We start from the raw sequence: 23378 nt of genomic DNA, 5'->3' as shown, positions 1-23378 counted from the left end.
AGATATGACTAATATAGCACTTATATTATATGTTAATTAACTCATTTTAATGTCAATCTTTGGGGGAGATTAGATTTAGTTCTTTCCCCAAAGTTCAGTATTGTATGACCACAAAAAAAATATCTATGGATGAGTGATTTTCAATTGACTCATGAATATCCCAGTTTCATGCATTAAGTAAGAAGCAAGGAACACATTTTCACACAGAATCTAGGGATAACAGAAATGACAAACCAAAGAAAATCAAGTATAATATGTTTCAGAAAGCTCTTCTGAGGATAGATAACATCTTCTCTGAATTTCAAGCAAATGGTGGCTTTGGAGATATGTGTATATAGTTGAAGTGTGACCTGCTGGAGCACGTTGGGGTAGCTGTCCTGGCCTGACCCAGCCTCGCAGAGGTAGAGCAGAATTTTCAGAGGGGGACCAGCTGGCATTGGAGCCCTGAGGTGGGATGAGCTTGGCATGAAAGCAGCATCGAAAGACCAAAATAGCACAGAACAGCGAGGATGGGCAGAGTTGAGGGAAGTGAGGTCACAGAGGTGGGCAGGACCAAGCCATCGGTGGCTTTCTTTGGCACAATAGTTTTTATTTTATCCTAAAAAAGGATGGAAAGGAGAAGACATAATTTCTCCCAATGTAGGAGAATTCCCTCTAATTTGTGTACATACTCCACTCTCAGAAACTAAAGCATAAATCTCCACTCCCTAAGTGTGGGATGCCTTTCGTGACTCAGCTCCAAAGAGTACAGTATGGGCCAGGGGAACTTCACAGCAGCTCGACACACATGAACTCAGCCAGGCGATCAAGGTCAACACCAGCTGTGAAAAGTCACGGTGAGCGCATGAACCGCTGATAAGATGTGATGAGATGGCACTTTACCTCCGTGGCCTAAAGCCCATAACCCCAGACCAATCATGAGAAAACCATCAGACAAATCCCCATTGAGAGGAGCTTTATAAAACACATGACCAGTGCTCCTCACGACTGTCAAGGTCATGGAGAGTCTGAGGAGCTGCCACAGCCAAGAAGAACCTAAGGAGACCAGATGCCTAAATGTGATGTTCATGTTCTGCGAGGAAGTACTTTACAATTTCTACTATTTCATTAACATGGAAAGTGATATAAAAAGCACTATGTGACCTTTCATCACAAAGAGCACTGGGAAAAAGTAATTCGGGATTCTGGGAGAGCAGATGTCGAGTGGGATCCGAGAGGCACCTCGGCCGCTCCTGGACTAGGAGTTTCCCACCTGTGCTGATTGGAAGCTTTCCGAGGTTCTGGCCTGGTCTCCATTCTAGCAGTATCGTGAGATGGCGGGCAGAAGGCGTCCCTCCTGATTCAGTCATCCTCCTGCTGCTTTGAAGCAAACTTCTATTCCAGGGGCAAAGTGCATTCCTGGGATTAAAGTAAAATCCAGGAGAATTGCAAGGGGCTTAGATGCCCAGTTGTGAAAACAAGTCCCTGAGAGAAGGGTGCTTGGAGTCCCCCAGGCCTGCAGCACGAGTCCATCAGAACTCTTCCAACACCTGAAGTGCAAAATCCTGAAATTTTCATGGTTCATAAATGTCTTACTTAAACCCCTCAATAAGCAGTCACATTGCCATCTTTACACCCATTCCAATGAAGAGACCAAGAAGGTCATCAAATGGTTTCAAGATCACAGGATAAATGAATTTCAGGATGGCAAGAGAGCTTAGATTTTTCAGGCTCAGAAGACAGTTTTAAAAGCTATACTGCCCTGCCCCCTCTCGCTGAAAAGGAATCCTGTCTCTGGGACTTGGCGGTGTTCTTGGGTTTCTGTCTATTTAAATTTAACTTTGTTCTGGCTTCTAAAGTACTCAGACAGACACTTGCCAGATGGGCAATATAAAAATAAAAGCAGAACTAGCTAGAAAACTGTGATAGGTCCCTTTGTAGAATAAGGACTATAATCTTTTATTTATTAAGATGTTATGTTAAATATTTGAAGAGATCAACATTTAATTTTAAAAAATCTGTTGAGTTTGAAATGAGCTCCTGGTTTATGGATATCTAATGAAATAACAGCAGAACATCTATTGTATCTTTTGGATAGAATAACTCTTTATCAATTAGTTGTAAAACTGTGTTTCATAGAAATTAAATGTAGTAAATCCAGTGTCACCACATTTTCATCGCCCCACATAAAGAAGCAGAGTCTGTCTTCTCAGCCCTTGAATCTAGTCTAGATGTTGGGCTTGGAAGAGATGTTACATAACCACCAGGCATAGGCAGCAAAAGTCCTTGCAACTTCTAGCTCTTGAAACCAGGCCACCATGTAAAGAAATCCAGGCTATTCTTCTGGAGACACATGACCCATCAGCAGCCAGCACCAACCCCCAACAGGTGCATGAAACCATCGTGGACCATCTAGTCTCAGATGAGCCACCAGATGTGTGACCCCAAGTGACATCAGCCAACAAACTCTCCAGCAAATCCCATCCTAAATTTCTAATCTAGAAACACCTAAGCAAATAAAATAGTTGTTTTTAACTAAGATTTCTTTTTGATGTGTTACAGAGCAATGGATAGATGATACATGAAGTAACTATGACAGTGTGTAAGGTGTGCATTTGTGAGTTAGAATTATTGACTGATATGTACAAAAGTAGAAAGATATCAAAACTTACAGTGACTTTAACTTTTAATAGCAGGATGATCTTGTAATGCCCCCTCTATTTTTATGCCCTATTTCTTCATTAGTAAGTGAGAATCATATAGATGGAATGACCTACACATGGTGGTTTAACTTCCTTCTCTAGCGAGAGAAATGCAGAAAATCTTCAATTTTGAATTTGGTCATGTCAGAGGGATAGGTGTGAACCCTTTGAAGTTAACTGAAGACAATTCAAATCACATGAGTTGATATGGTTGTGGCCTCCTCAAGACAGGTGATTAGAGTCCCCCAGCGTAAGTGGGAACAGTGGGCTGGATCCCACTATTTGAGAAAGAGGAATTTGGGATTTTTCAAGTTTTAGAAGAAGTGCTTTCCAAGGCATAAGTAGTACACAGGATGGAGGGATGGAGACATAGATTCTGGGTCAGCAAGCTGACAAATTTGACAATGACTCCTGACTCAACATTAAGAGGTGGTTTGTTACTCCTGAAACCTTGGGCACCAGTGATTAAGGACCTAAAAGTAAAGGCCCATATTCTGTGCTGCCTTGATCTCTGCTATACCTGATATGACTGTTCTCACCACAAAGTCCTTCCTCACTTGCTCCAGTGGATAGTTTCCAGACAGACCACCCTGCTTACTGAGAGGACAGGGAGCACCTCCTGTTTATATTTGAGCAGTGGTGTCAGTTCCCTGCCAGCCCAGGGGATTATCCAAACAAGTCAATCATGGGGGCACCTCACCCCCTTGTTACTACAAAGCTTGCTCCCCTGCAGCTCTTGCTGCTTCACTCTGTCCCAAGTGCGACCTTCTTGAGGCCCTGCCTGGTGTGCCCTGTCCTTCCCTGGACTGAGAGTACATGTCACCAATAAACTCTGTCATCCACATCTGTCCAGTGTTGAGTGTTCACCCATTCCCATTACTCTAGGTCAGGAATGTTTCCCTTATCAGTGGGGTAAAGGAGAGGTGATAAAACCAGAGTCCCAAATTGAGGAATGATAAAAGGATTGTGTTCCTCTCAAGGTACCTGGATGGCCTGAGCAGCTACCTGGGTCAGTAAGATGTCCTTGAGGAGTCGACATGCCTGCCATTGAGACAGCAGAAACCTAAACTGTTCACACAGGCCGGATGGTCACTTGAAGCAAAGATGGCAGGCACATATCAGAATCTGGTACCACCCTTGCTTGAGAGTAGATATAAAGAAAGACCTTCTTCACTGTGTAAATTCTCTGGGATCTTGGACAATTTTGGGTGAAGGATAAGATTTAAGTGGTTGATTGGATGTGAAATCTATGAATGCATTTTCCTCCTAACTCCATGGTGTCTACAGTAATAATTGTTCTACTCATGTCACAACCTTGTGGGAAAATAATTTCCAGACTGTGAATGAACTGAGAAACTTTCTTAGAAATGTGGAAGTAAACTGTTCTGTACCTGTAGGCAGGATTTACACCTGTCCTCCAGGAGCCCCCCATTACCTCCCGCATACCTGCACCATCCTCTTGCCTCCCCTAGATTTCTAATATGTGTCCACAATAAAGGTCTATGGAAATATGACTGCAAGTGAATGCAAACATTGCTTGTTTCGGGGTGGTGTGTGGGCAGTTACTCCAAACTAACATAGCAGCCAGCACTGAGTCTACAAGAATTCTTTACAGTTATATCTAAGTTCTTGATATCCACTTAAAATGGGGCCACCCCTTTTTTTATTTTTTTTAATTAATTTATTTAGTTAGTTAGTTTTGGCTGTGTTGGGTCTTCGTTTCTGCGCGAGGGCTCTCTCTAGTTGCGGCAAGCAGGGGCCACTCTTCATCGCGGTGCGCAGGCTTCTCACCATCACGGCCTCTCCTGTTGCGGAGCATAGGCTCCAGATGCGCAGGCTCAGTAGTTGTGGCTCACGGGCCTAGTTGCTCTGCGGCATGTGGGATCTTCCCAGACCAGGGCCCGAACCCGTGTCCCCTGCATTGGAAGGCGGACTCTCAACCACTGCGTCACCAGGGAAGCCCAACCACCCCTTTCTTTTGTGCTCCACCAAAGGGAAAGAACTAGTTTGTTTGCCTCTTGTCTGAGGGATTTGTTTCTCTATGGGATTTTGGTTCCTTGGTTGAGTTGCGAATCATCTCTCTTAAACGAAATTTAGTAGATTGACTGTCTTCTTCTCCTCATTAGGGTTGAAGCAAGGCTCTGTACTCCTTTCTACGTTATAAGTGGAAGTCAAAGCCTAACCCTGATTTTAATTGACTGCTATATTCCTAGCACTGAGCAGACACTCAAAAGATAGTTGTTTAATGATAAAGGAAGCAACAACAAAAAAAAGACATTTTATGTAAACAAATTGTCACTGAGCTATTCTACTTGATTATTTAGAACTTGAATATTAAGCATGCTCAGATATTTGTAAGGGTAAATGACAATACGATATACACATTGGACTTTTTACCTTGTATTTAACAAAGGAACCCACCTTTAACCTTAGTTCTGAGCAAAAGGTAAAGAAGGTACAAAATTAAATGGAAAATCGCTGCTTATTGAGTTGAGAGCAGTGCAAAGGAGGTCCAGCAAAGCTCTCTCATTACCAAGGATGTGTACAAAATGACTGTCATGGTTCTTTCCAGTCAGGAAATTCTACAAGGTTTAAAGGTGTCTAGACATTCCAACCAATGGTTCCCACAGGATAGTCTGAGAGAACGGAATGGCCGGACCACTCCAATTGCATGGTGTAGAAAGAAAAATTACTTGCAAGCTGGATAAAATTATCTAATTTTTCATAAGCAGATGAGGACATGTACAATTACCATCAATACCACAAAACTGGCATTCACTAAAATTAATTGTTCTGTTCACACTTTAAAATGATATCCCAAGATTTATTAATTTGTTTTGTACATATTGTAACAACATGGATTAAAATGGAAGTTACTTTGTATTAATGAAGATGTCATATGTGTTATAGACTTTCCTCTGTAAAATTTGCTCTGTGATTAAGTCTTAATTATGTCTTCTCTCCTGGTGTTAACATTTCTCTTTTTTCCCCTTTATTTTCTCTCACACACCAACTTTCAGAGAGAATATATTTAATTTAAGAAAGGATCTCCAAAATATTTAAATTGTTGAAAATTCTTAAGATATTAACATAATGGGTATAACAAAATACTTTTGTTTTTAAAGTATAAGCTTTAAAGAGACAAAAACACAAAAAAAATATGTGTTTACCAGTGGATCATACAAAAAAATCTTCCTCAATTAACATTATTGGTTTTGATCTTAGAGGCACAGCTATTTTCATAAAGAAATTTTATATCTTAGATATCTTCTTTATCACTTGGAATGTATTCCCAACCCAGGTTTTACATCAGAAATACAGTGTATCTAGTAAAATGTATAAATTTGACATGAAATGTAGAGCCGGTATTTTTTTTTTTTTTTCATTTTTATGGTGCCTGTGAGTCCAAGATGAGGTGAGATTGCACAACCTGCTTAAACTCAAGGAGCACTGGTCTTAGGACACTCATGGTCATGGTCAAGCCTGGACAGTGCCACCTACTTGCTGTAGAACCAATTCATATTTCACCAGGGTCATCTCCCCCATCCCCTCTCCTATGAAGGGCTACTGGGAGGGTCAGGAGACACAACACCTGTGAACACAATCTGTGGGTTGTTATGGAATTTGGGGCAATTATTATTAAAATAAAAACAAATAGTACATGGTAGGGAATAGATGTTCTTTTTAAAGAGCTGTTTGTTATGTGGCAGTTATAAAATACATCTCTTTTCTTACCCAATCCTTTATTTGAACTCAAATTCATTCCAGCCGAGGTTGCCAGTTTGCTTCGGCACCAGATGGGAGAGAAAAGATAGAAATTGGTGAACATTGTCCTTGTAGTGAGACCTAGAGAGCATAAGTGTCTGAATGTCTTGCTAATCTATGCAGCCAATGATACCTACTCTATCTTTTCTCAATTTCTTCATTTATAAGAAAAGAAATGTTTGCTTCTAATTTTTGCCTTTCATCCTTATTTCTAAACTTTAACCCCAAATCAATACTTTCTTTGATGATCTTGATCTTCTTTGATCCTGTTCACCTTGCAATGCATCACTTGCCCAATGAGTCATGCCCACTCCCTCTAATGGCATCCTGCCCAGACGACTCCCTTGATGTCAGCCTTTTGTAAACTGATCTAGGATGGGCAACCTGCTACTTATTCCACTCTTAGTTATAATGTAATGATTTTTCTCCACGTTCTCATACTGTGCTCTTTTTTCTCAAGATTGCTTTGGCAATTCAGAGTCTTTTGTGCTTCCATAGAAATTTTAGGATTATTTGTTCTAGTTCTGTGAAAAAATGTCATGGGTATTTTGATACAGATTGCATTGAATCTATAGATGGCTTTGGGTAGTATAGTCATTTTAACAACATTAATTCTTCCAATCCAAGAACACAGATTATCTTTCCATTTTTTGTATCATCTTCAGTTTCCTTTATCAATGTTTGTTATAGTTTTCAGAGTATAGGTCTTTCACCTCCTTGTTTAAGTGTATTACTAGGTACTTTACTCTTTTGATGGAATTTTAACAAGATTGTTTTTGTTTTGTTTCATTTTTTTTTTACTTTCTCTTTCTGGTAGTTCATTATCAGTGTATAGAAAAGCAACAGATTTCTGTATATTAATCTTGTATCCTTCAACTTTACTGAATTCATTTATTAGTTCTAATAGCTTTTGTGTGGAGACTTTAGGGTTCTCTATGTAGAGTATCATGTCATCTGCAAATAATGACAGGTTTACTTCTTTCCTTCCAATTTGGATGGTTTTTATTTCTTTTTCTTGTCTGATTGTTGTGGCTAGTGCTTCCAATACTATGTTGAGTAGAAGTGGCAATAGTGGACATCCTTATCTTGTGTGTCTTCTCTAACTGGAAAAGAAGTAAGAATCAATAGGAAAGAGAAATCCCACTAGAAAAAATATATATATTAAGGACTGAGGATCAACTGCTTAAATAAGCCAGTATGAAGAGAAAAGAAAAAAATTATAAAAAGCACCTATAACTACAATAAATAGTTAAGGGAGAAACATGAAGATGTAAAATATAACATCAAAAACACAAAATTGGGGGAGGGAAGTAAAAATGTAGATCTTCTAGAATGTGTTAGAACTTAAATGACTGCCAACATAAAACAAGTACATATAGTTATAGTTCAACATAGGTGAATCCCAAGGTAACTACAAATTCAAAATCTTCAATAAATACACAAAAACTAAGAAGAAAGGAACACAAGCATACTACTAAAGAAAATCATCAAACCACAAGAGAAGAAACAAAAAGATGAAGAAAGGCATGTATTCTTTTGTCTGATTAGTTGGTGCTCATGCTGGAAAACAGAGAGAGTAGTAAAGAGAGTCTTGGAAGTCAAACATTGAGGGTGAGGAATGGTGTAAAGATAAATTCTCACCTCTTCAGGATCCCAGGGTCGGTGTTGAGTACATTTCAGCCATGGCCATTATCACTGGAGTGAAAATATGCTGTTAAAATTTTCATGACGTTGTGTGGTACAAATTATGTGGCCTCTGAAAAGGCTGTGAAATGGTGTGCCCATTTGGGCTGCCACCACCATCACATGAAGCATCAAGAACAGAGCACCTTGAAATAGCCACAGATGGTAATGGGACCCTCCCTCTTTTCTGTCCTCAGCACAGATTTTCTTTTAGTATTGTGTATTATGGTGAGGGGTTGTGAGCTCAAAATATCTCCAGATGAAATCTCCATCCCTTCAAAGCTTCCTGCCGATACCAAAGCAACACAAGAAATTCAAACTCAGGGCCTATTTTCACATACAATGTTGTTATGTAAACTTTATCTATAAAAAGATGTACTTTGGAACGTATGTTAGAAAAACAAATCAATTTAAAACTCTAAGCAAGAGGATATTTGGCCCCTCACCGTGGTTAAGAGGGGGAGAGGTTACATAAAGTTAGAGATTCTACTTGACACAGATAGCAACAAACATCTTCTGGGCCATCCTTTGCAAGAAAAAGACAAAGGACCAGACAGGCCAAAATCTATTTGTATAATAATTTTCCTGTGATTGTAAGATTGTAAGTACTTTTTTGTAGGTTGAGTTTATAGTATGATTTTCTCAAGAATGTGAAGAAGAAGAAGAGAAGAAGAAGAAGAAGGAGGAGGAGGAGGAGGAGGGGGGGGGAGGGGGAGGAGGAGGAGGAGGAGAAGAAGAAGAAGAAGAAGAAGAAGAAGAAGAAGAAGAAGAAGGAGGAGGAGGAGGAGGAGGAGGAGGAGAAGGAGAAGGAGAAGGAGAAGAAGGAGAAGAAGAAGAATGGAAGGAGAAGGAGGAGGTGGAGAAGGAGGAGGGGGGAGGAAGAGAAAGGAGATGACATCATCAGCCATGGAATTTATTCAGGATGGAGGAGCTTAAGCCTTGGTCAGAGTCACTGAAGATGTGTACCATGTGCATGCCTATATAGACAGAGAGCAAAGGTGATGATCTTGACTTCTTGCCATACTTGTCATAATTGTCCTATTACTGACTATTTGAATAGCCTGTTCCTCTGTCTTCATTCTTTTTCACACTTGGCCTGGGTTTGACTCTCCTCATGGTGACAAAAAGAATTCACCACAAGGGAAATTAATCTCCATGAGGCAATGGCCTCTAACCCAAACTTGACCCTATTAGCAGCAGAAAGCCAGGACAATATGTAGAAGAAAATGGGTATGGCCATTTTCTTGGATAAATACTGACTTTTAATCTTGTTTAAAGCTGGAAGAGAATGTAAGGAGACAATAAATTAAATGAATAACTGGTTGTTATGAAGCAAAAGCATTCTGCCTAAGAGAACTCTATACTCCAAACAAAATCCACTTTAAAATTCCATTCTCCAAAAAGATCAATGGCAGCATCTATCAAATGTTCCATTTCTCGTTCACACTCTCATGATCTCCATGTGCTTTCTGAATCACTTTTAATCAATTTATTAATCTTCATCATGGCCCTATTTTATATCCTCTTTTGGGTCTGTTCTTATGGGATTGCACAAACATCTGTTGTAAACAGTCCTCACGAGAAGGTCTTAACATTTGAACATCCGACTAAACTTAAAGAAATGGAAGAAGAAACACAGAGAAGTTCACTCATCTGCAGTATTGATCCCCACTGGGAGTGGGGATGCCATTGTTTTTTCAGCATTAATTGCAGAGAGAAAAATTCATTCTTATGAAGCATATTTCTAAGAAAAATCACAATCCATGTAGACAGTTCCTATTAACTAAGTCGTGTTTACTAGTACTTGCCCGTTTAACAGTTCGAAATTGTCATATGTAATTATCATAAACTGCTTCATAACATATTGTAGGTGTTGCATTGTTTCTAATTAATCACTGTAGCCCCCTCTACATGTTAGCAAACAGCTTAGTACCTTCCCTATGGCTTTCCATCTTCCCTGCATTTCTAAGGGCTCTGGGGGTTTATGCAAAAACCCAAGAAAGACAACTGTTCTCACCCAAAGAGAGAACACTGGGTTCTTAACTCATGTATCACCTTGACTCTCCATGCCTCTGACAGCTCTCATACAAGTAGGCTCTAAGCAGCTATCCTGAGACCCCCTAGGGTGCAGGGAGTTATCATGATTATTGTTGAAGGATGATCAATCTTTCCCCAACTTGGTTAAATTGGATGGACACACGATAGGCCCATACTTGGGCATCAGTGGCCCCGTTTCTTAGTGATTTATTTCCAGCTCACAGCCAGTCCAAGAACCTGGACTAAAGATGAAATCTGGATACTGTTCACTCCTGGATCTTGGGCTAGTATTTCCTCTTCCATCGTGGAGAGCTATACCCTGGCGTTCTCAAGGAATTTTAATATTTAAACCCTCAACCCACAAAACACACGCCCTCTTTCCCCAGACAACATGAGACACAGCCCTGAAGATTCCACTAGTCCCTAGGCTCTTCCTCTGGAAGTAGGTTGACACAGTGACTTCTAGGTGACTTAAGACTGCAGAACATGTTTTCCCAGGTCCTTCCCATGATGTGTCAGTGATCACAAGAAGAGTTTAGTGCACCATGCTCCTGAGAGAAGGAAACAAATGCATATATGTCTTGAAGCACAGTGGGAGGATAGAGCTGCACAGATTTAGCCTAGAAAGCTCAGGTGTACTTGCATTCACCTCACGTGTTGGTGAACAGTCATCGGGTAGGAATGACCAGCTGCAGGATTTGTGCAATGAAACATTCTATGGGATGGAAGATAAAATGCCTAGTGCTCTCCATACTCAAGAGCATGAGCAAGGTCTTGAGACAATGAGGTCATTATAGTTTTTTTCGTTTCCTTTTTTTGGAAAAAAACTGGATGTGGCACCAAACAACTCTGGAGAGTTTATTGAGCGCATTTCTTCCCATCTCCTCAACTCTGCTTGGTGCTGACACCTCGGTAGCTTGAACCTGACTCTGCAGGGAGCGTATATATCAGAGAAATCAGCAAACACTAAGAATCAGGGTGTGTTTTCTTCTTTTCAGGCAGCAGGTAATGAAACATTTCCCAACATACACTGGCTGTTCCCTCCTCGACTAAGATGATTTAGAGTTATGCTCATTGAGCAAGTGCACGTGAAAGAGGGGGTAAAAGCAGAGATTTAAGAAATAAGTCTATTCATCAGATTTAACAACTGTAGCCGCATTGACATGTTTGTGATTAAGGGTAGGAGATCCTGAATTAATGTAATTAGACATAAAGAAAATTCAGACATACTGGAAGCCTCTACAATTATTTTAATATAAAAAGATCATGTCACAATACTATTCCCAAAAGAACATTTTTTAAAGGACAGTTTCAGGCATAACAAGCACTTGCTTGTTTATTTTGAAAGCAAAATTTCCCAACTATCTCTGAACATATAGCTGATACTCTCAATAGAATTTGTAAATAGGAAACTGCCTTTGACAAGTTGGTTAAATATCTAACTATTTGATAATGATATCGCTCATGTGTTACTCAGAGTAAATTGCAAGATATTAAGAGTTCAATTATTAATAACAAATAAACCCCTTGATAATTATATAAAATAACTATATATAAATTCCATAAATATATGGAATATAAATGGCTAAAATAACTCTTCAATAAAAGAAACAGGTATGATGCTGCAATAATACAGCAGGTGACAGATATTAAAATTGCTTATTTACAGTATCTCACAACTGTGAGATCAGTTCTTAGAAAAATCCTGTTGGCTGCAGAAAAGATTTATGAGTGATCAGAGTGGCTGGAGCCTTGGTTGTAGGAAGATGACTCAGGGAAAAAACGATGGTGATATTTACACTTCCTAAAAGGCTTGTATGCTGTGTTCAGGAACTTTTACTTTTTATTCTGAGTTCTTTGTGTCAGGTGACAGGGATATTGTCCTTCTAGGGAGCAGGGTCTCCGTGGCTGCTGCACTGAGACCCGCCAGCCTCTGCAGGGTCCTGTTCCTTGTGGCTGGTGGGACCCCTCCCCTGCCTTCAAGGACCCAAAATGTTTAGTGTTGTCCCACAGACCTCTTCCCTGTTGTTTTGTTTGCTTGTTTGTTTTATACAAGTGTTGATGATCCATTCAATTTACAGCTAAAATCATTAGCAGGTAATGTTTTTTCTAGCTCTGTGGGACCATAGCAAGCCATGCAAAGGTTATTACTAATCATATTAATGATTAAAGATCAAATAAAGAATTCTGTATTTCGTTAATTCATCATTTATTTATTGAAAGCCTAGTCGCAATTATTTCTATACTATGAGTGGTTTCTGCTGTTTAGAAATTTTTATCTTGGAAGAAATTGAAGACTGAAAGCATCAAAATCTGCGTTATAAATTTAAGTCATCTGATCACACCTCCTTTTCTAGAAGCTCAGGATATTTGAAAGAGTTTGCTTCATTCTCCTTTGTTTCCTTATTATAGACAATGTCCATTTAATCATAGTCAGGTAATGATTTATTTGGATTTTTAAAGGTAAAGTAGAAAAGAGCATGGTAGAGATCCAGGCTTACTCTGCTAATCACCAAATCCCTGGAGCTTGGGTCTGACTGGACAAGGGCCTAAAAGGAGAAACGTTGACAGGTCCGGCCATTCCTAATGGCCCTGTACGCCTGACCCTACAGCAAGCAGCCCAGGCAGAAGTGTTTGTCAAGTTAAACTGGGAAGTACATCAGAATTTTTGAAGGGAATGAGGAGCAGAGGGAAAGTGTCTCTAGTTTGTGAATACAGAGTGCAAAGGATGCATGCGAGCCTCCAGTCTGGGTGTTGCCTCTGTCAGGTTGGCTCACTCTTGAAGAAAGCAGGGGCCTTCAGAGCAGAAAAGGTCAGCGCCAAGTCAGGGAGTGACCTGAGTCTCGCCTCCTGCTGTAACTCAGCTTTCTTATCCTGCACCTTTGACAGCCCGGAGGAGCCACAGCTCCGGCTACTCAGCCTGCAGGATGAGCTGGACTGAAAAGCAGGGGTCAGGAGTAAGACCGGGGATTAAAGCATCGATTCTGGGTGTTTTATGCCCAGGAGTGCTGCCCAGAGTTGGACCAGGCTCCTTGGGCTTCTCGGAATAATCAAATTCCAGCAGGAGTCATCTCCCGTGACCTCTCCGAAAGCTGGGGATGACACAAAATTGTACTTGGGACCACGATTCACACGATTATAAAATATACGAAAGGAGCCACAATCCAAGCTAATAGCAAAGAAGCCTCTCACATCTATCGTGGTTGTTTGTGTGAAGTCAGTGCTTATTTTCAGGAGGAAAGACAACAGCCCATATGATAGAATCTGACCGACCACAATGAGGAAAAGGATGAGCCACTCGTAGTCTTTCTCTGTTGCAGGATAAGAGGTTTGAAGGTTGTTAAATGGCTCAGCCGCCCTGGGCTGGGAAGACGTGAGTGACTTAGAACTCTGCTCTCTTTGATTCTGAGCATGAACATAAAATACTCGACTGATGGAGTGGCTGTAACAGTACAAGTCTGGCATGCAGAAGGGCATTTATGATAATTAGAAATAATCAAATCCAGACCACGGAAATAGGAGCAAGAGAATATTAAGTAATTTGTAGCCAAATGACTTTAGGACCTTAAGGTAAAATTTCCAGGTGGTGCTTCTAGGACCCATAAACACTTGATTTAAAGGGGCAACCTTAACATGGAAGTTTATGATCAGAGCGTTGAAATGAAATTGATTGTGTCTGCTCTGGCTCTAAGAATAAAACTGGACTCATAATTTGGTTCCTAAGTTAAAGGGCTTCAAGCGAGGACTCGCATAACAGAGCAACATCTGACATCAGTGAGGCTCAGGACCGCAACTCAGAGTAGCAGGGAAAGCTCCCAGCCCAGATGTGGAGGACACAGATTTTCTCCCGGACTTCTGTTGTGTTTCTCTGCGCCCTCCTGAGACCCAGGGGGTGGGAATTTGGCAAAGGCAGTGATGAAGGGTCCCTGAATGCGATTGGCCAAAATGCTAACTGCTTTGGGGAATGGAAGAAGCATCAAAGCAAGATGTGAACAAGATAGCAGGGTGGCCCACGACGAAGAACTGGAGAAAAATTGGAGGCATCGTCAGGGAAACCTGCTTCATAAAGGTTTCTTGGATGCTTCCAGCTGGAGGGAGGGAAGCGTAAGGGGGTTAGGCTGATTCGGATATCATCCAGGAAGTGGAGAGAATAACAAAAATTCTTGTCCTGTTTCCTTATAGACTGGTTGAGAAAATCACCTAGGAAAGTGTCTTGACGTCATTCTGTAGATCACAACGCGGAGTACAAATGCAAGCCCGTGTCTAACATATGTGAAGGGGTTGATGAGTATTTGTCAAATGAGCAAAGTCCATGTATGCACGGAAGTGTAGGAAACAAGAAAGGCATTAGCCAAGAATTTGAAAACATGGGTCCTTCTCCCTCCTGAGGGATTTACTGACCATTCAGGGTTGACTGGCATAGTACTTAATACCAACACTGGAAGCTGGATTTGGCTCCGAACTGAGTTGGCTACTTTCCTGGGCCTTCGTTTTCCCATCTGCAGAATAAGGTGGTAACAACAGGGCCTAGCTCCAGAGTGGCTGCCAGAATTAAAGGGCTTGGTACAGATAAAATGCTCCATAAAGTGAAAGGCTCAGGAGGAAAGATAGGGCTAGAAATGGAAACTTGGACTTGTTGGTGCGTGGATGGTATCGAAAGGCAGGAGACTGGACGATATCACAAGGAGAAATCTAAATAGAGATGGGACTCAAGGGCTGAGTCCAGAGGCATGCAGACTTTAAGAGGCTGGAACATTACAAGAAAGTATCAAAGTTAGGGCTCCCTCTGAGAGGGAGGTATAAGGAAACCCGGAGAAAGCGACGCTCCAGAACCACGTGATTTAACAGCTTCTAATGAGGAGGAGTTGATTAACCCTGGTAAATACTGCTCCTGGGTCAGATAAGGTCAGGACTGACCATTGGCTCTCGGAACATGAAGGTCATCGCTGACTTACCAAGAGCACTTTCAGTGATAGGGTGGGGACAAAGCTTTACAGAAGAGCGTTCCAGATAGAATTGGGAGAGAAAACTCAGAGGTGGAGAATGGACTTGTTTTGGAGAGCTCAGCTGTACCAGCAGTGGCTCAAGGGTGGGGCAGGTCTGAGGATGAGAGAAAGAACAGCACAGCATGGTGCATATGAGACCCCGAGGGCCTGAGTTCTGAAGGCCGGGTTCATTCAGGGCCCGTGTTCCTACCTCCGCGGTCTTGCCCCAGCCCTCACTCTTGCTCTGGCATGCCCTGCAGCTCCACGACATCTGCTCCAGACGACTGCACCAGGGAGATTCCAGCGGCTCAAACACAGATAAAGGGGTAAGAAGAGAGTCAACTGGGGCCTCATAAAGTCAGAAATAATACAGTGGGATGGGGAGAGGAAGTGGACAGAGGGGAAGAGGGGCTTCACCCTTGCAGGGCGAAATGGGCAAAGTTGAGTGTCGCACGGAAATGTCCGGTGGACAAACCGAAGCAGGTCTTCTACTCTGAGACCTGTTTTATGTGTTTACAGAGTCTAAATATATCAAAGTTATTGGATTTTTTTCTTTTAATAAAAAGGAGTTTATTTTTTAAATGATCATTAATACACACTATGCACAAAAGGACTTTACAATCAAGTAGGTGTGAATGGTAGGTCTGCAACTCCCAGTGCCTTGGAACACAGATTCTTTTCATGTGCAAGACGTTTTTTTAGTATCCAAACAACCCTGAGAAGAGGATGTTACTCCTTTGTCTACAGGGAAGAATCCGAAACTCAGCCCAGACAATGCCTCTGACAAGCGGCTTCCAGGCTGTGTTACCCCAGACGCAGGGCTGCTCCTAACTGCCGAATATTCTCCTCAAACTCTGTGCCACATGCACACAGAGTGAGCTCAGTGGTAAATAAGGTGTCTCATCCACACCATCAATAAGAAATGGAAGATGTAAGCCAAGGCACACCTTCGTTTTCATAATATGTGTATTAGAAAAGCTAGACAACGTCTTCATGGCGTAATGAAGACATACACTAGGTGCTGAGAGAGGAATAAAGGCTAACATATGTTTTATGATATGATCTGCATTCCTGCTCAAGAGTAAGCTCCATGAAAGAGGAAAGTTTACGTTTTGTTCCCAGGCCCCGGAAAGGCACTGAGACCGCTGCTTACAGGGAACAAATTCTGTTGAAGGCAAGAATGGCGGTGTGAAGCATTGCAAATAGGACATAAGTAGCAATGGAATATAAAAGGTGTTCCAACAATGACAGTTTATAGGTTTATTTTGACTTTTGAGAAAATTGCTCTAAAAATTTGATCTGTGAGACATAGCATCACTTCTGCAGCTGAAGGTGATCAGCACAATAACTCATTTAGCTGTTGGCATGTTACAATGGAGGTTTTTGTAAAACTGTATCTTCCAATGAACTAGAATGTTTCTTTTGGCAATGTTTTCTTCAATTAAGCCATGATGGCATCAATCTGTCTAATGTATATTTCAAATGTCTTCAACTTCTTGCATCACAAAGTTTGCCTTTCTTTGATAGTTCTGGGTTACTCAATTTTAGTTTTAGTTTGTTAAAATGAGGAGAAAGTTTGGGGTGGTAGGTTGGGATAGAACTTATGTTTATTTAATATATATTTAATTCTGAAAATGGCCCTTTGAGGTAGGCTTTGTATTCCAGCCTCACCCATGAGGACGTCAAGGTGATGCAGGTGGAAGGGGCTTTCTGAATTAGTTATCTATTGCTCCATAACAAATTATCACAAAATCAGTGACCTAAAACTACACACATTTATTATCTTAGTTTCACAGGGTCAGGAGTCTGGACCCTCTGCTCAGGGTGGCCCAGGCTGTAGTCAAGGTGTTGGCTGGGGGGAGGGGACATTTCCTTTCTCTGTAGGACTGAGCCTTGCAGCTCCCAGGGGCTGCTGCCATCTCCTGTCATTCAGTTCTCTCTTCTTCCTTAAGGCCAGAGCAGAGCATACCTTCTGCCTGGATCCTGTCTCCTCCAGACCTTCCTTACAGGCCTCACCCAGAGAGGTCAGGTGCCCCAGGACAATCTGCATTTTGAATACCTGCAATTTAACTCATCAAGGGCTTGAATTACACATGCAGAATACCTTTACCTTTGCCATAGAACAAAACCTAATCACAGGTGTTATAATTTGAATTTTGTTTCCCAAAAAAAAAGAAATGTTGAAGTCCTTACCCCAGTACTCGCAAATGTGACCTTATTTGGAAATAGGGTCTTTACAGATGTAGTCAAGTTAAGATGAGGGCACTAGAGTAGGCCTGATCCAATAGGACTAGTGTCCCTATAAATAGAGGGAACTTGGTCACAGACACACACGCAGGGAGACTGCCATGTGAACATGAAGGCAGAGATGGGGCTGATACTTCTAGAAGCCAAGGAGTACCAAAGTTTGCCAGCAAGCACCCAGAAGCCAGGGGACAGTCCTGGAACAGATTTTCCCCACTGGCTCAGGAGGGAACCAGCCCTATGAACAGACACCTTGATCTTGGACTTCCGGCCTCCAGAACCGTGAGACAATGAATTCCTGTTGTTTAAGCTGCCCAATCTATGGTGCTCTTTATGGCAGTCCTAGGAAACAAAAGCCATGGGAGGGCCATCCCAACATATCCACAGCTCGGCCCACCCTCAAAGAGAGGGGATTCTACAGAGCACGTCCTCATGGAGGGGGACCCGTGACGTCACCTTGGAATCCCACCCAGGCGAACATCTTCCAAACCCACAGCCATGCTCTCCTCTTCCTCAGCACCAAGCAAGACATGCACAGCCGCCTGGAGCTTGCAGATGCCACCTGGGCTGTTCTGTGGGACACAAACCATCGCACTGCGTGCTGTTCAATAATCCATGTAACATTCCTAGGCTCCTGTTTTCTCATCTTTAAAGCTAGAGGCGTGAGGTAAATGAGCCTTAAAGTTCTTTACTTTCTGAAATTCCACACTTTCTTGTTTTTGCAGGGTTATGTGCAGGGACTTGGTTGAAGTCGGTCTCCTTTCAGTCTTGAGGTCAGCCTTCCCTCTTTGAGGTTTTGTAGCTGTGTTCTGTGTAACTGGCTTGCCAACATTTGGAGATAAACAAGACATTACCTCACTCGGTTTTATGGGATGGAGTGTATAATTAACCCTATTAATAGGAATATAGACAGGCAAGCTTATCTTATGAGCATCTTTGAACAAACTCTCCCAGTGGTTTGAATCTTTGGTTCTGACCTGACTTGGGAGAGAAAATTTTTAAAAATTAATTGAAATCTTTTCAGTGTAAATGTCACTTCAAGCCCATAGTTCTACCACCTCCTTATTAACCCAGTTAGTAAAGTACGTCTTACACATTTCCTTTTTTCATTTTTTAAGGCCTCTTTCTGTACTAGAAAAAAGTTCTTACTCTGTCTAAAATATAGTTTTCAGCCCGTTAAGAAAATATTTCTGGTTTTGGTTATAAATGAATTCAAAGAGGTGTGCTTTATAGCAATTGTCACCTCCTTAAGTATTAAAAAAACTAAAAAATAAAAACAGTTTTTCTCTCTGAGCATTCTATGTACTCTGATGTTTCTACGCATATTTTAACCTGATTGTGGATCTTAGAACACACGTGGAGAACAACCAGAAAATCCAAATCATGAACAAAAACAACAACAGAAGACACATCGATCATTAAAATGTCATCTGTTCAAAGGCCTCAGGAAGAGAATTCATGTGTCACTTTCTAAGAAAAAGATAACACATGTGGGTAAATGGTTTAAAGAAGTACAGCCTTCAAAAGCATAAAATGTTCCTTTTCATACAGGAGTTACAAGACAGCAACAATTGTTTCCTAAAACATTTTCTTCATCTTTTTTCAATTTGAAAGCACAAATTCCAGCATCATTTATGAAAAACCTTTGATAAGTCGAGGGTCTCTCCTAATAGTTCCACTTCGCGGCATTTTCCATTCCACAGATGCTCAGAAAAGTCTGCTGCAGAGATTAGATGAATATACAGACCTGATGAAGTTGTGTTGGTCTGAGGGGCATGACATTGCTTCTCCTGGGTTGGAGCATTTCTTTCTGGGTCCCCTGAACTTGGAATTTCTCTTTCAGATGTCCATTCTTTCTTCTTAGGGAGCTACTAGTAAAGAAAATTGCATGTTAGCTTTTATCAATCTGTATGAATAAATGTTAAGCATTCTCAGTTAAAAGCCTTCCTTTTAGCTCCACTCATGTGAAAACAGCCAGAGCAGCAAGCACATCAGCAGATCATTCTGAAGATTAATGCACTCAGGCCTGCACAAAGACTCGGAGATGTGTATTAGCATTATAGATTTTAATTTGAAATAATGTCAGTCTTTTCGGGCTTGCACTGTAGTGCGTGAGCTGCCATCTGCTTATAATAATGAGTCTGACAATCCACGTAAATGTGATTTGCTGCTTTTGCCAACATAATGGCTGGGATATTGATCCTAATGGTGGAGTCCTTGCAGGCGTTTCATTCAATAGAAAGAAGACAGGCCCGAGAGCTCAGGTTTCTGAGGATTCAGGTGGAACAGCAGTTAACAACCAAACTGAGCCTCCCCACGCTGGTGGCACTGCTGTGCATGACCTCAGTGATCATAATTTTGCATCCTTTCTCAATATTTCAATACAACTCTAAGTGCAATCGACCAAATTACCAGGAGAGCAGCCCTGGCCTAAAGATACTGGACTATCCCCACTGCCTGTCCCTCACTGGAATATTTGAGATGGGAGTGGCCAAACCCATAACTCAGGTGCTCCGTGGTCCAGCTACACCAGTGAGATTGCTGTCCGCCATGGTGGTCACTGGCCACATGTGGCTATTTACACTTCAGTTAATTTAAATTAAATGAAATTAAAAATTTAGTTCCTCAACTAAAAAGATATGTGTGCACCCATGTCCATAGCAGCATTATTCACAATAGCCAAGAGGAAGCAGCCCAAGTGTCCATCGACAGATGAATGGATAAACAAAACGCGGTAAAGGCATGCAATAGAATATTATTCAGCCTTAAAAAAGGAAGGACATTCTAACACATGGTACCACATGGACGATGCCTGAGGACATGTATTATTCTGAGTGAAAGAAGCCAGTCACAAAAGAACATACATTGTGAATTCTGCTTATATGAGGTACCTAGATTAATTGTTTAATAAGAACAGAGTTTCTATTTTTCACAAGATGAAAACATTTCTGGAGATGGATGGTGGTGATGGTTGCACAAAAATGACAAAAGTACTTAATGCCACTAAACTGGACACTTAAAAATGGTTAAAATGATACCTTTTCGATTATGTATATTTTACCCCAATTTAAAACAAAAATTATTTCCTCATTTGCCCAACAGCCACATGTGGCTAGAGACTACTGTCCTGGATGATACAAAAATGGACAATGTCCATCGCCACAGAAGGTTCTGCTGAATGTCATCGCCTTACGGGAGGGCTGTTGGTATCCAGGCTGGTAGCAGGAGCATCTGGTCTGTGGAACGAAGTGGCCATGGCAGGTGTCCTGTGCTCTGTGGCCCTGTGCACATGGGGACCGGGCCATCAACTACACACTGACCATAGTCACGCAGTAGAGACATGGCCTGTAAAATTGAGCGTTGCTGGCTTGGACTTAAATAGCTTCTGTGTTTTCTGTGATGCAGTTTTCACTTTCAGAATGATTAACTGTTACCACACTGGAGCATTATTGTCTGTCACTAGACTCTTTCCATCTCCCCAACAGCATATATTTGAAAGGCTCTGAAAAGCTAACCTTGAATATTGATGCAAATGTAAACCAGAGTGGCCTGTGTCACTTCAGTAATAGAAGCTACCTTTGAATGCAAATTCACCAACAACAGAACCAGTTAACACAGGATGTGGATAAACAAGTAGGAGGTCCACAGTGGTGGGCGTGTCAGTGGAGAGGCTTGTGGACCAACCCCTCCTCTGTGTGTCAGCTTCATACCCTATGCTGCCCAACTGTCAGCTTGGAAGTTTACCTAATCGCTCTTTCTTATTCAAATGCCTTCTTTCACTCTACTCAAGCCAATCAGAAAAATCTACTCTAAAATATTAAATGTAATATTTTATATTTTTTTATTTATTTATATTTAATATTTATTTTTCCAGAATAATGTTATCTCAATATGAATTACAGATTGCACTGATCCTTCTATTCTGTACAAATTTATTCCTATAAAGTGATTTCCTTGGCATCCTCCAAGTACGTTTTATAGGCTCTGTGACCTTGTATTTAACATTCAATCTATCTTAGCTTCAGTTTCCTCATCTGTAAGTTGGAGATCACAATGCCTATTTTGTAAGGTTGCTGTAAGGTTGCAGGGGACAATACAGGTAGAGTGTTTGTCATGTGGTCAACAGGTAGTAAATTGCATACATGAGAGCAATGGCTGCCTGAAGCGCAGAGTGCATCCTTGTAACTTAATGCTTGTGTGTAGAGAGTGTGGGAGGATCAGAGCACACACCCCACCTCCCCACCCAACACTGGGGGAACCCAGTGAGCAGGACTCTGGAATCAGCAGGTTCGGGCAGATACAGACAATCAAGAAGCTCAGTCCTGCTGGGGACAAAAGAGCTGGAATTGGAGTGACGGAGGTGAACATGGTGGCAAAGACTGTCCTGGGTTTTGAATACAAGGCAGAGAGATATGAGCTCAATTTACTAGGAAATAAAAGTTGGTCAATATTGGTTCTGAGCTGGATATGACATGAATATATATATATATATATATATATATATATATATTATATATATATATATATTTTTAAGAAATATAAGAAAATTAATTGCCCAGATGTGTGCAGGATGGAGTAGGATGGAGAGAGATCTGAGTTAGGGAGGTTAGCAGGAAACAGTTTCCTTGGTCCCCAAAGGACCCCCCAAGGGCTGCACTGAGATGGGGCAGCAGCAATGCAGGGGCAGATCACTGGGTGGAGTCTTGGGGAGACAGGAGAAGGGGAGTCGAGGATGCCCACAAAATTTGAGCATCTGTGTACTGACAGAGGGTATGTAGTCTCAGAATAGGAATCTAGAAAGGAAAGACTTCCAGGGACAGGTGTTTTGTGTGTGCGTGTCTGTGTTGGTGAGGTTGGATTCCTGGGCAAAATAAAATCAAAATATATTTCAAAGATATTATCCTGACCTACTTGGTAACATAGGAAGTTTCTCCTTTTTAGTGTGATTAGACAATCATGGTCAAACTTTTGGTTAACTTCTGTTTCCAAGAAAATGTTTCCACATTGATTAAACTTTGAAAACCCATGAAAATTTAATATAAGTTGTGTTCCCATCAGCACATGAGCTCAACGATGTTATCGCGTGAATCTGTTTGGAAAGCACAAAAGTACTGATTTTCTAGCCTGGAGGTGGGGGCATTCCCCTAAGTCACCCTGTCGCGTGTCTGCACTGACCCCGACTCAGGAGTCTAGTGTAGTGGGATGGGGCACAATGGAGTACCTGCAGGTGTTTCCATGGCAGCAAAAACAAAAAGGAAAACAAAACAAAACAGAAATCCCAGACCTGAAGTAAGAAAGAGTTTCACTGCTATCAAATTTATTGTCAGAAATACAGTTGGTCCTTGAACAATGCAGGAGCTGGACCACCAACCAGCCAGGCAGGCAAAATCTGTGTATAACTTAATAGTTGTGTACTCTGTTCTTCCGCATCTACAGGTGCTTGGTAATTTTTTTTTTCATTGTAGGATAACACTTTATTAATAACACATAAAGTTTAACATGTTAAAAACTATTCAGCTTTATTAATTAACACATACTAAGCTCACACATAGTCTAAATAAATCCTTTCACAATGCACTGTACAATCCTAGATCAAAAAACAGATTACAAGAATTCAGAAGCATTCTTGATCTTCTGATATAATGATCCAGGAGTTGTGATTCCTATGGTTTACAAAATAGAGGTTAATTCTTTAGTAAACATGGATGTATATTAATTGTATGACCTTTTAGGGAAAGGTTACCTATACTATTTTGAATAACTGTGATGTGTCTCTTTCAACCATGTCAACTAATATTCGTGACTTATATTGCTTTTATGAAGATACCTCAGAATTTTTCTTAATCACCATCCTTTTTATCCTTAAAAAGCAATTGGCAAGGGCTTCCCTGGTGGTGCAGTGGTTGGGAGTCTGCCTGCCAATGCAGGGGACACGGGTTCGAGCCCTGGTCTGGGAAGATCCCACGTGCCGCAGAGCAGCTGG

Source organism: Balaenoptera physalus (assembly GCF_965194825.1).
Source record: "Balaenoptera physalus genome assembly, chromosome: 3".
Lineage (NCBI taxonomy): Eukaryota > Metazoa > Chordata > Mammalia > Artiodactyla > Balaenopteridae > Balaenoptera > Balaenoptera physalus.
This window is presented reverse-complemented; position numbering follows the sequence as displayed.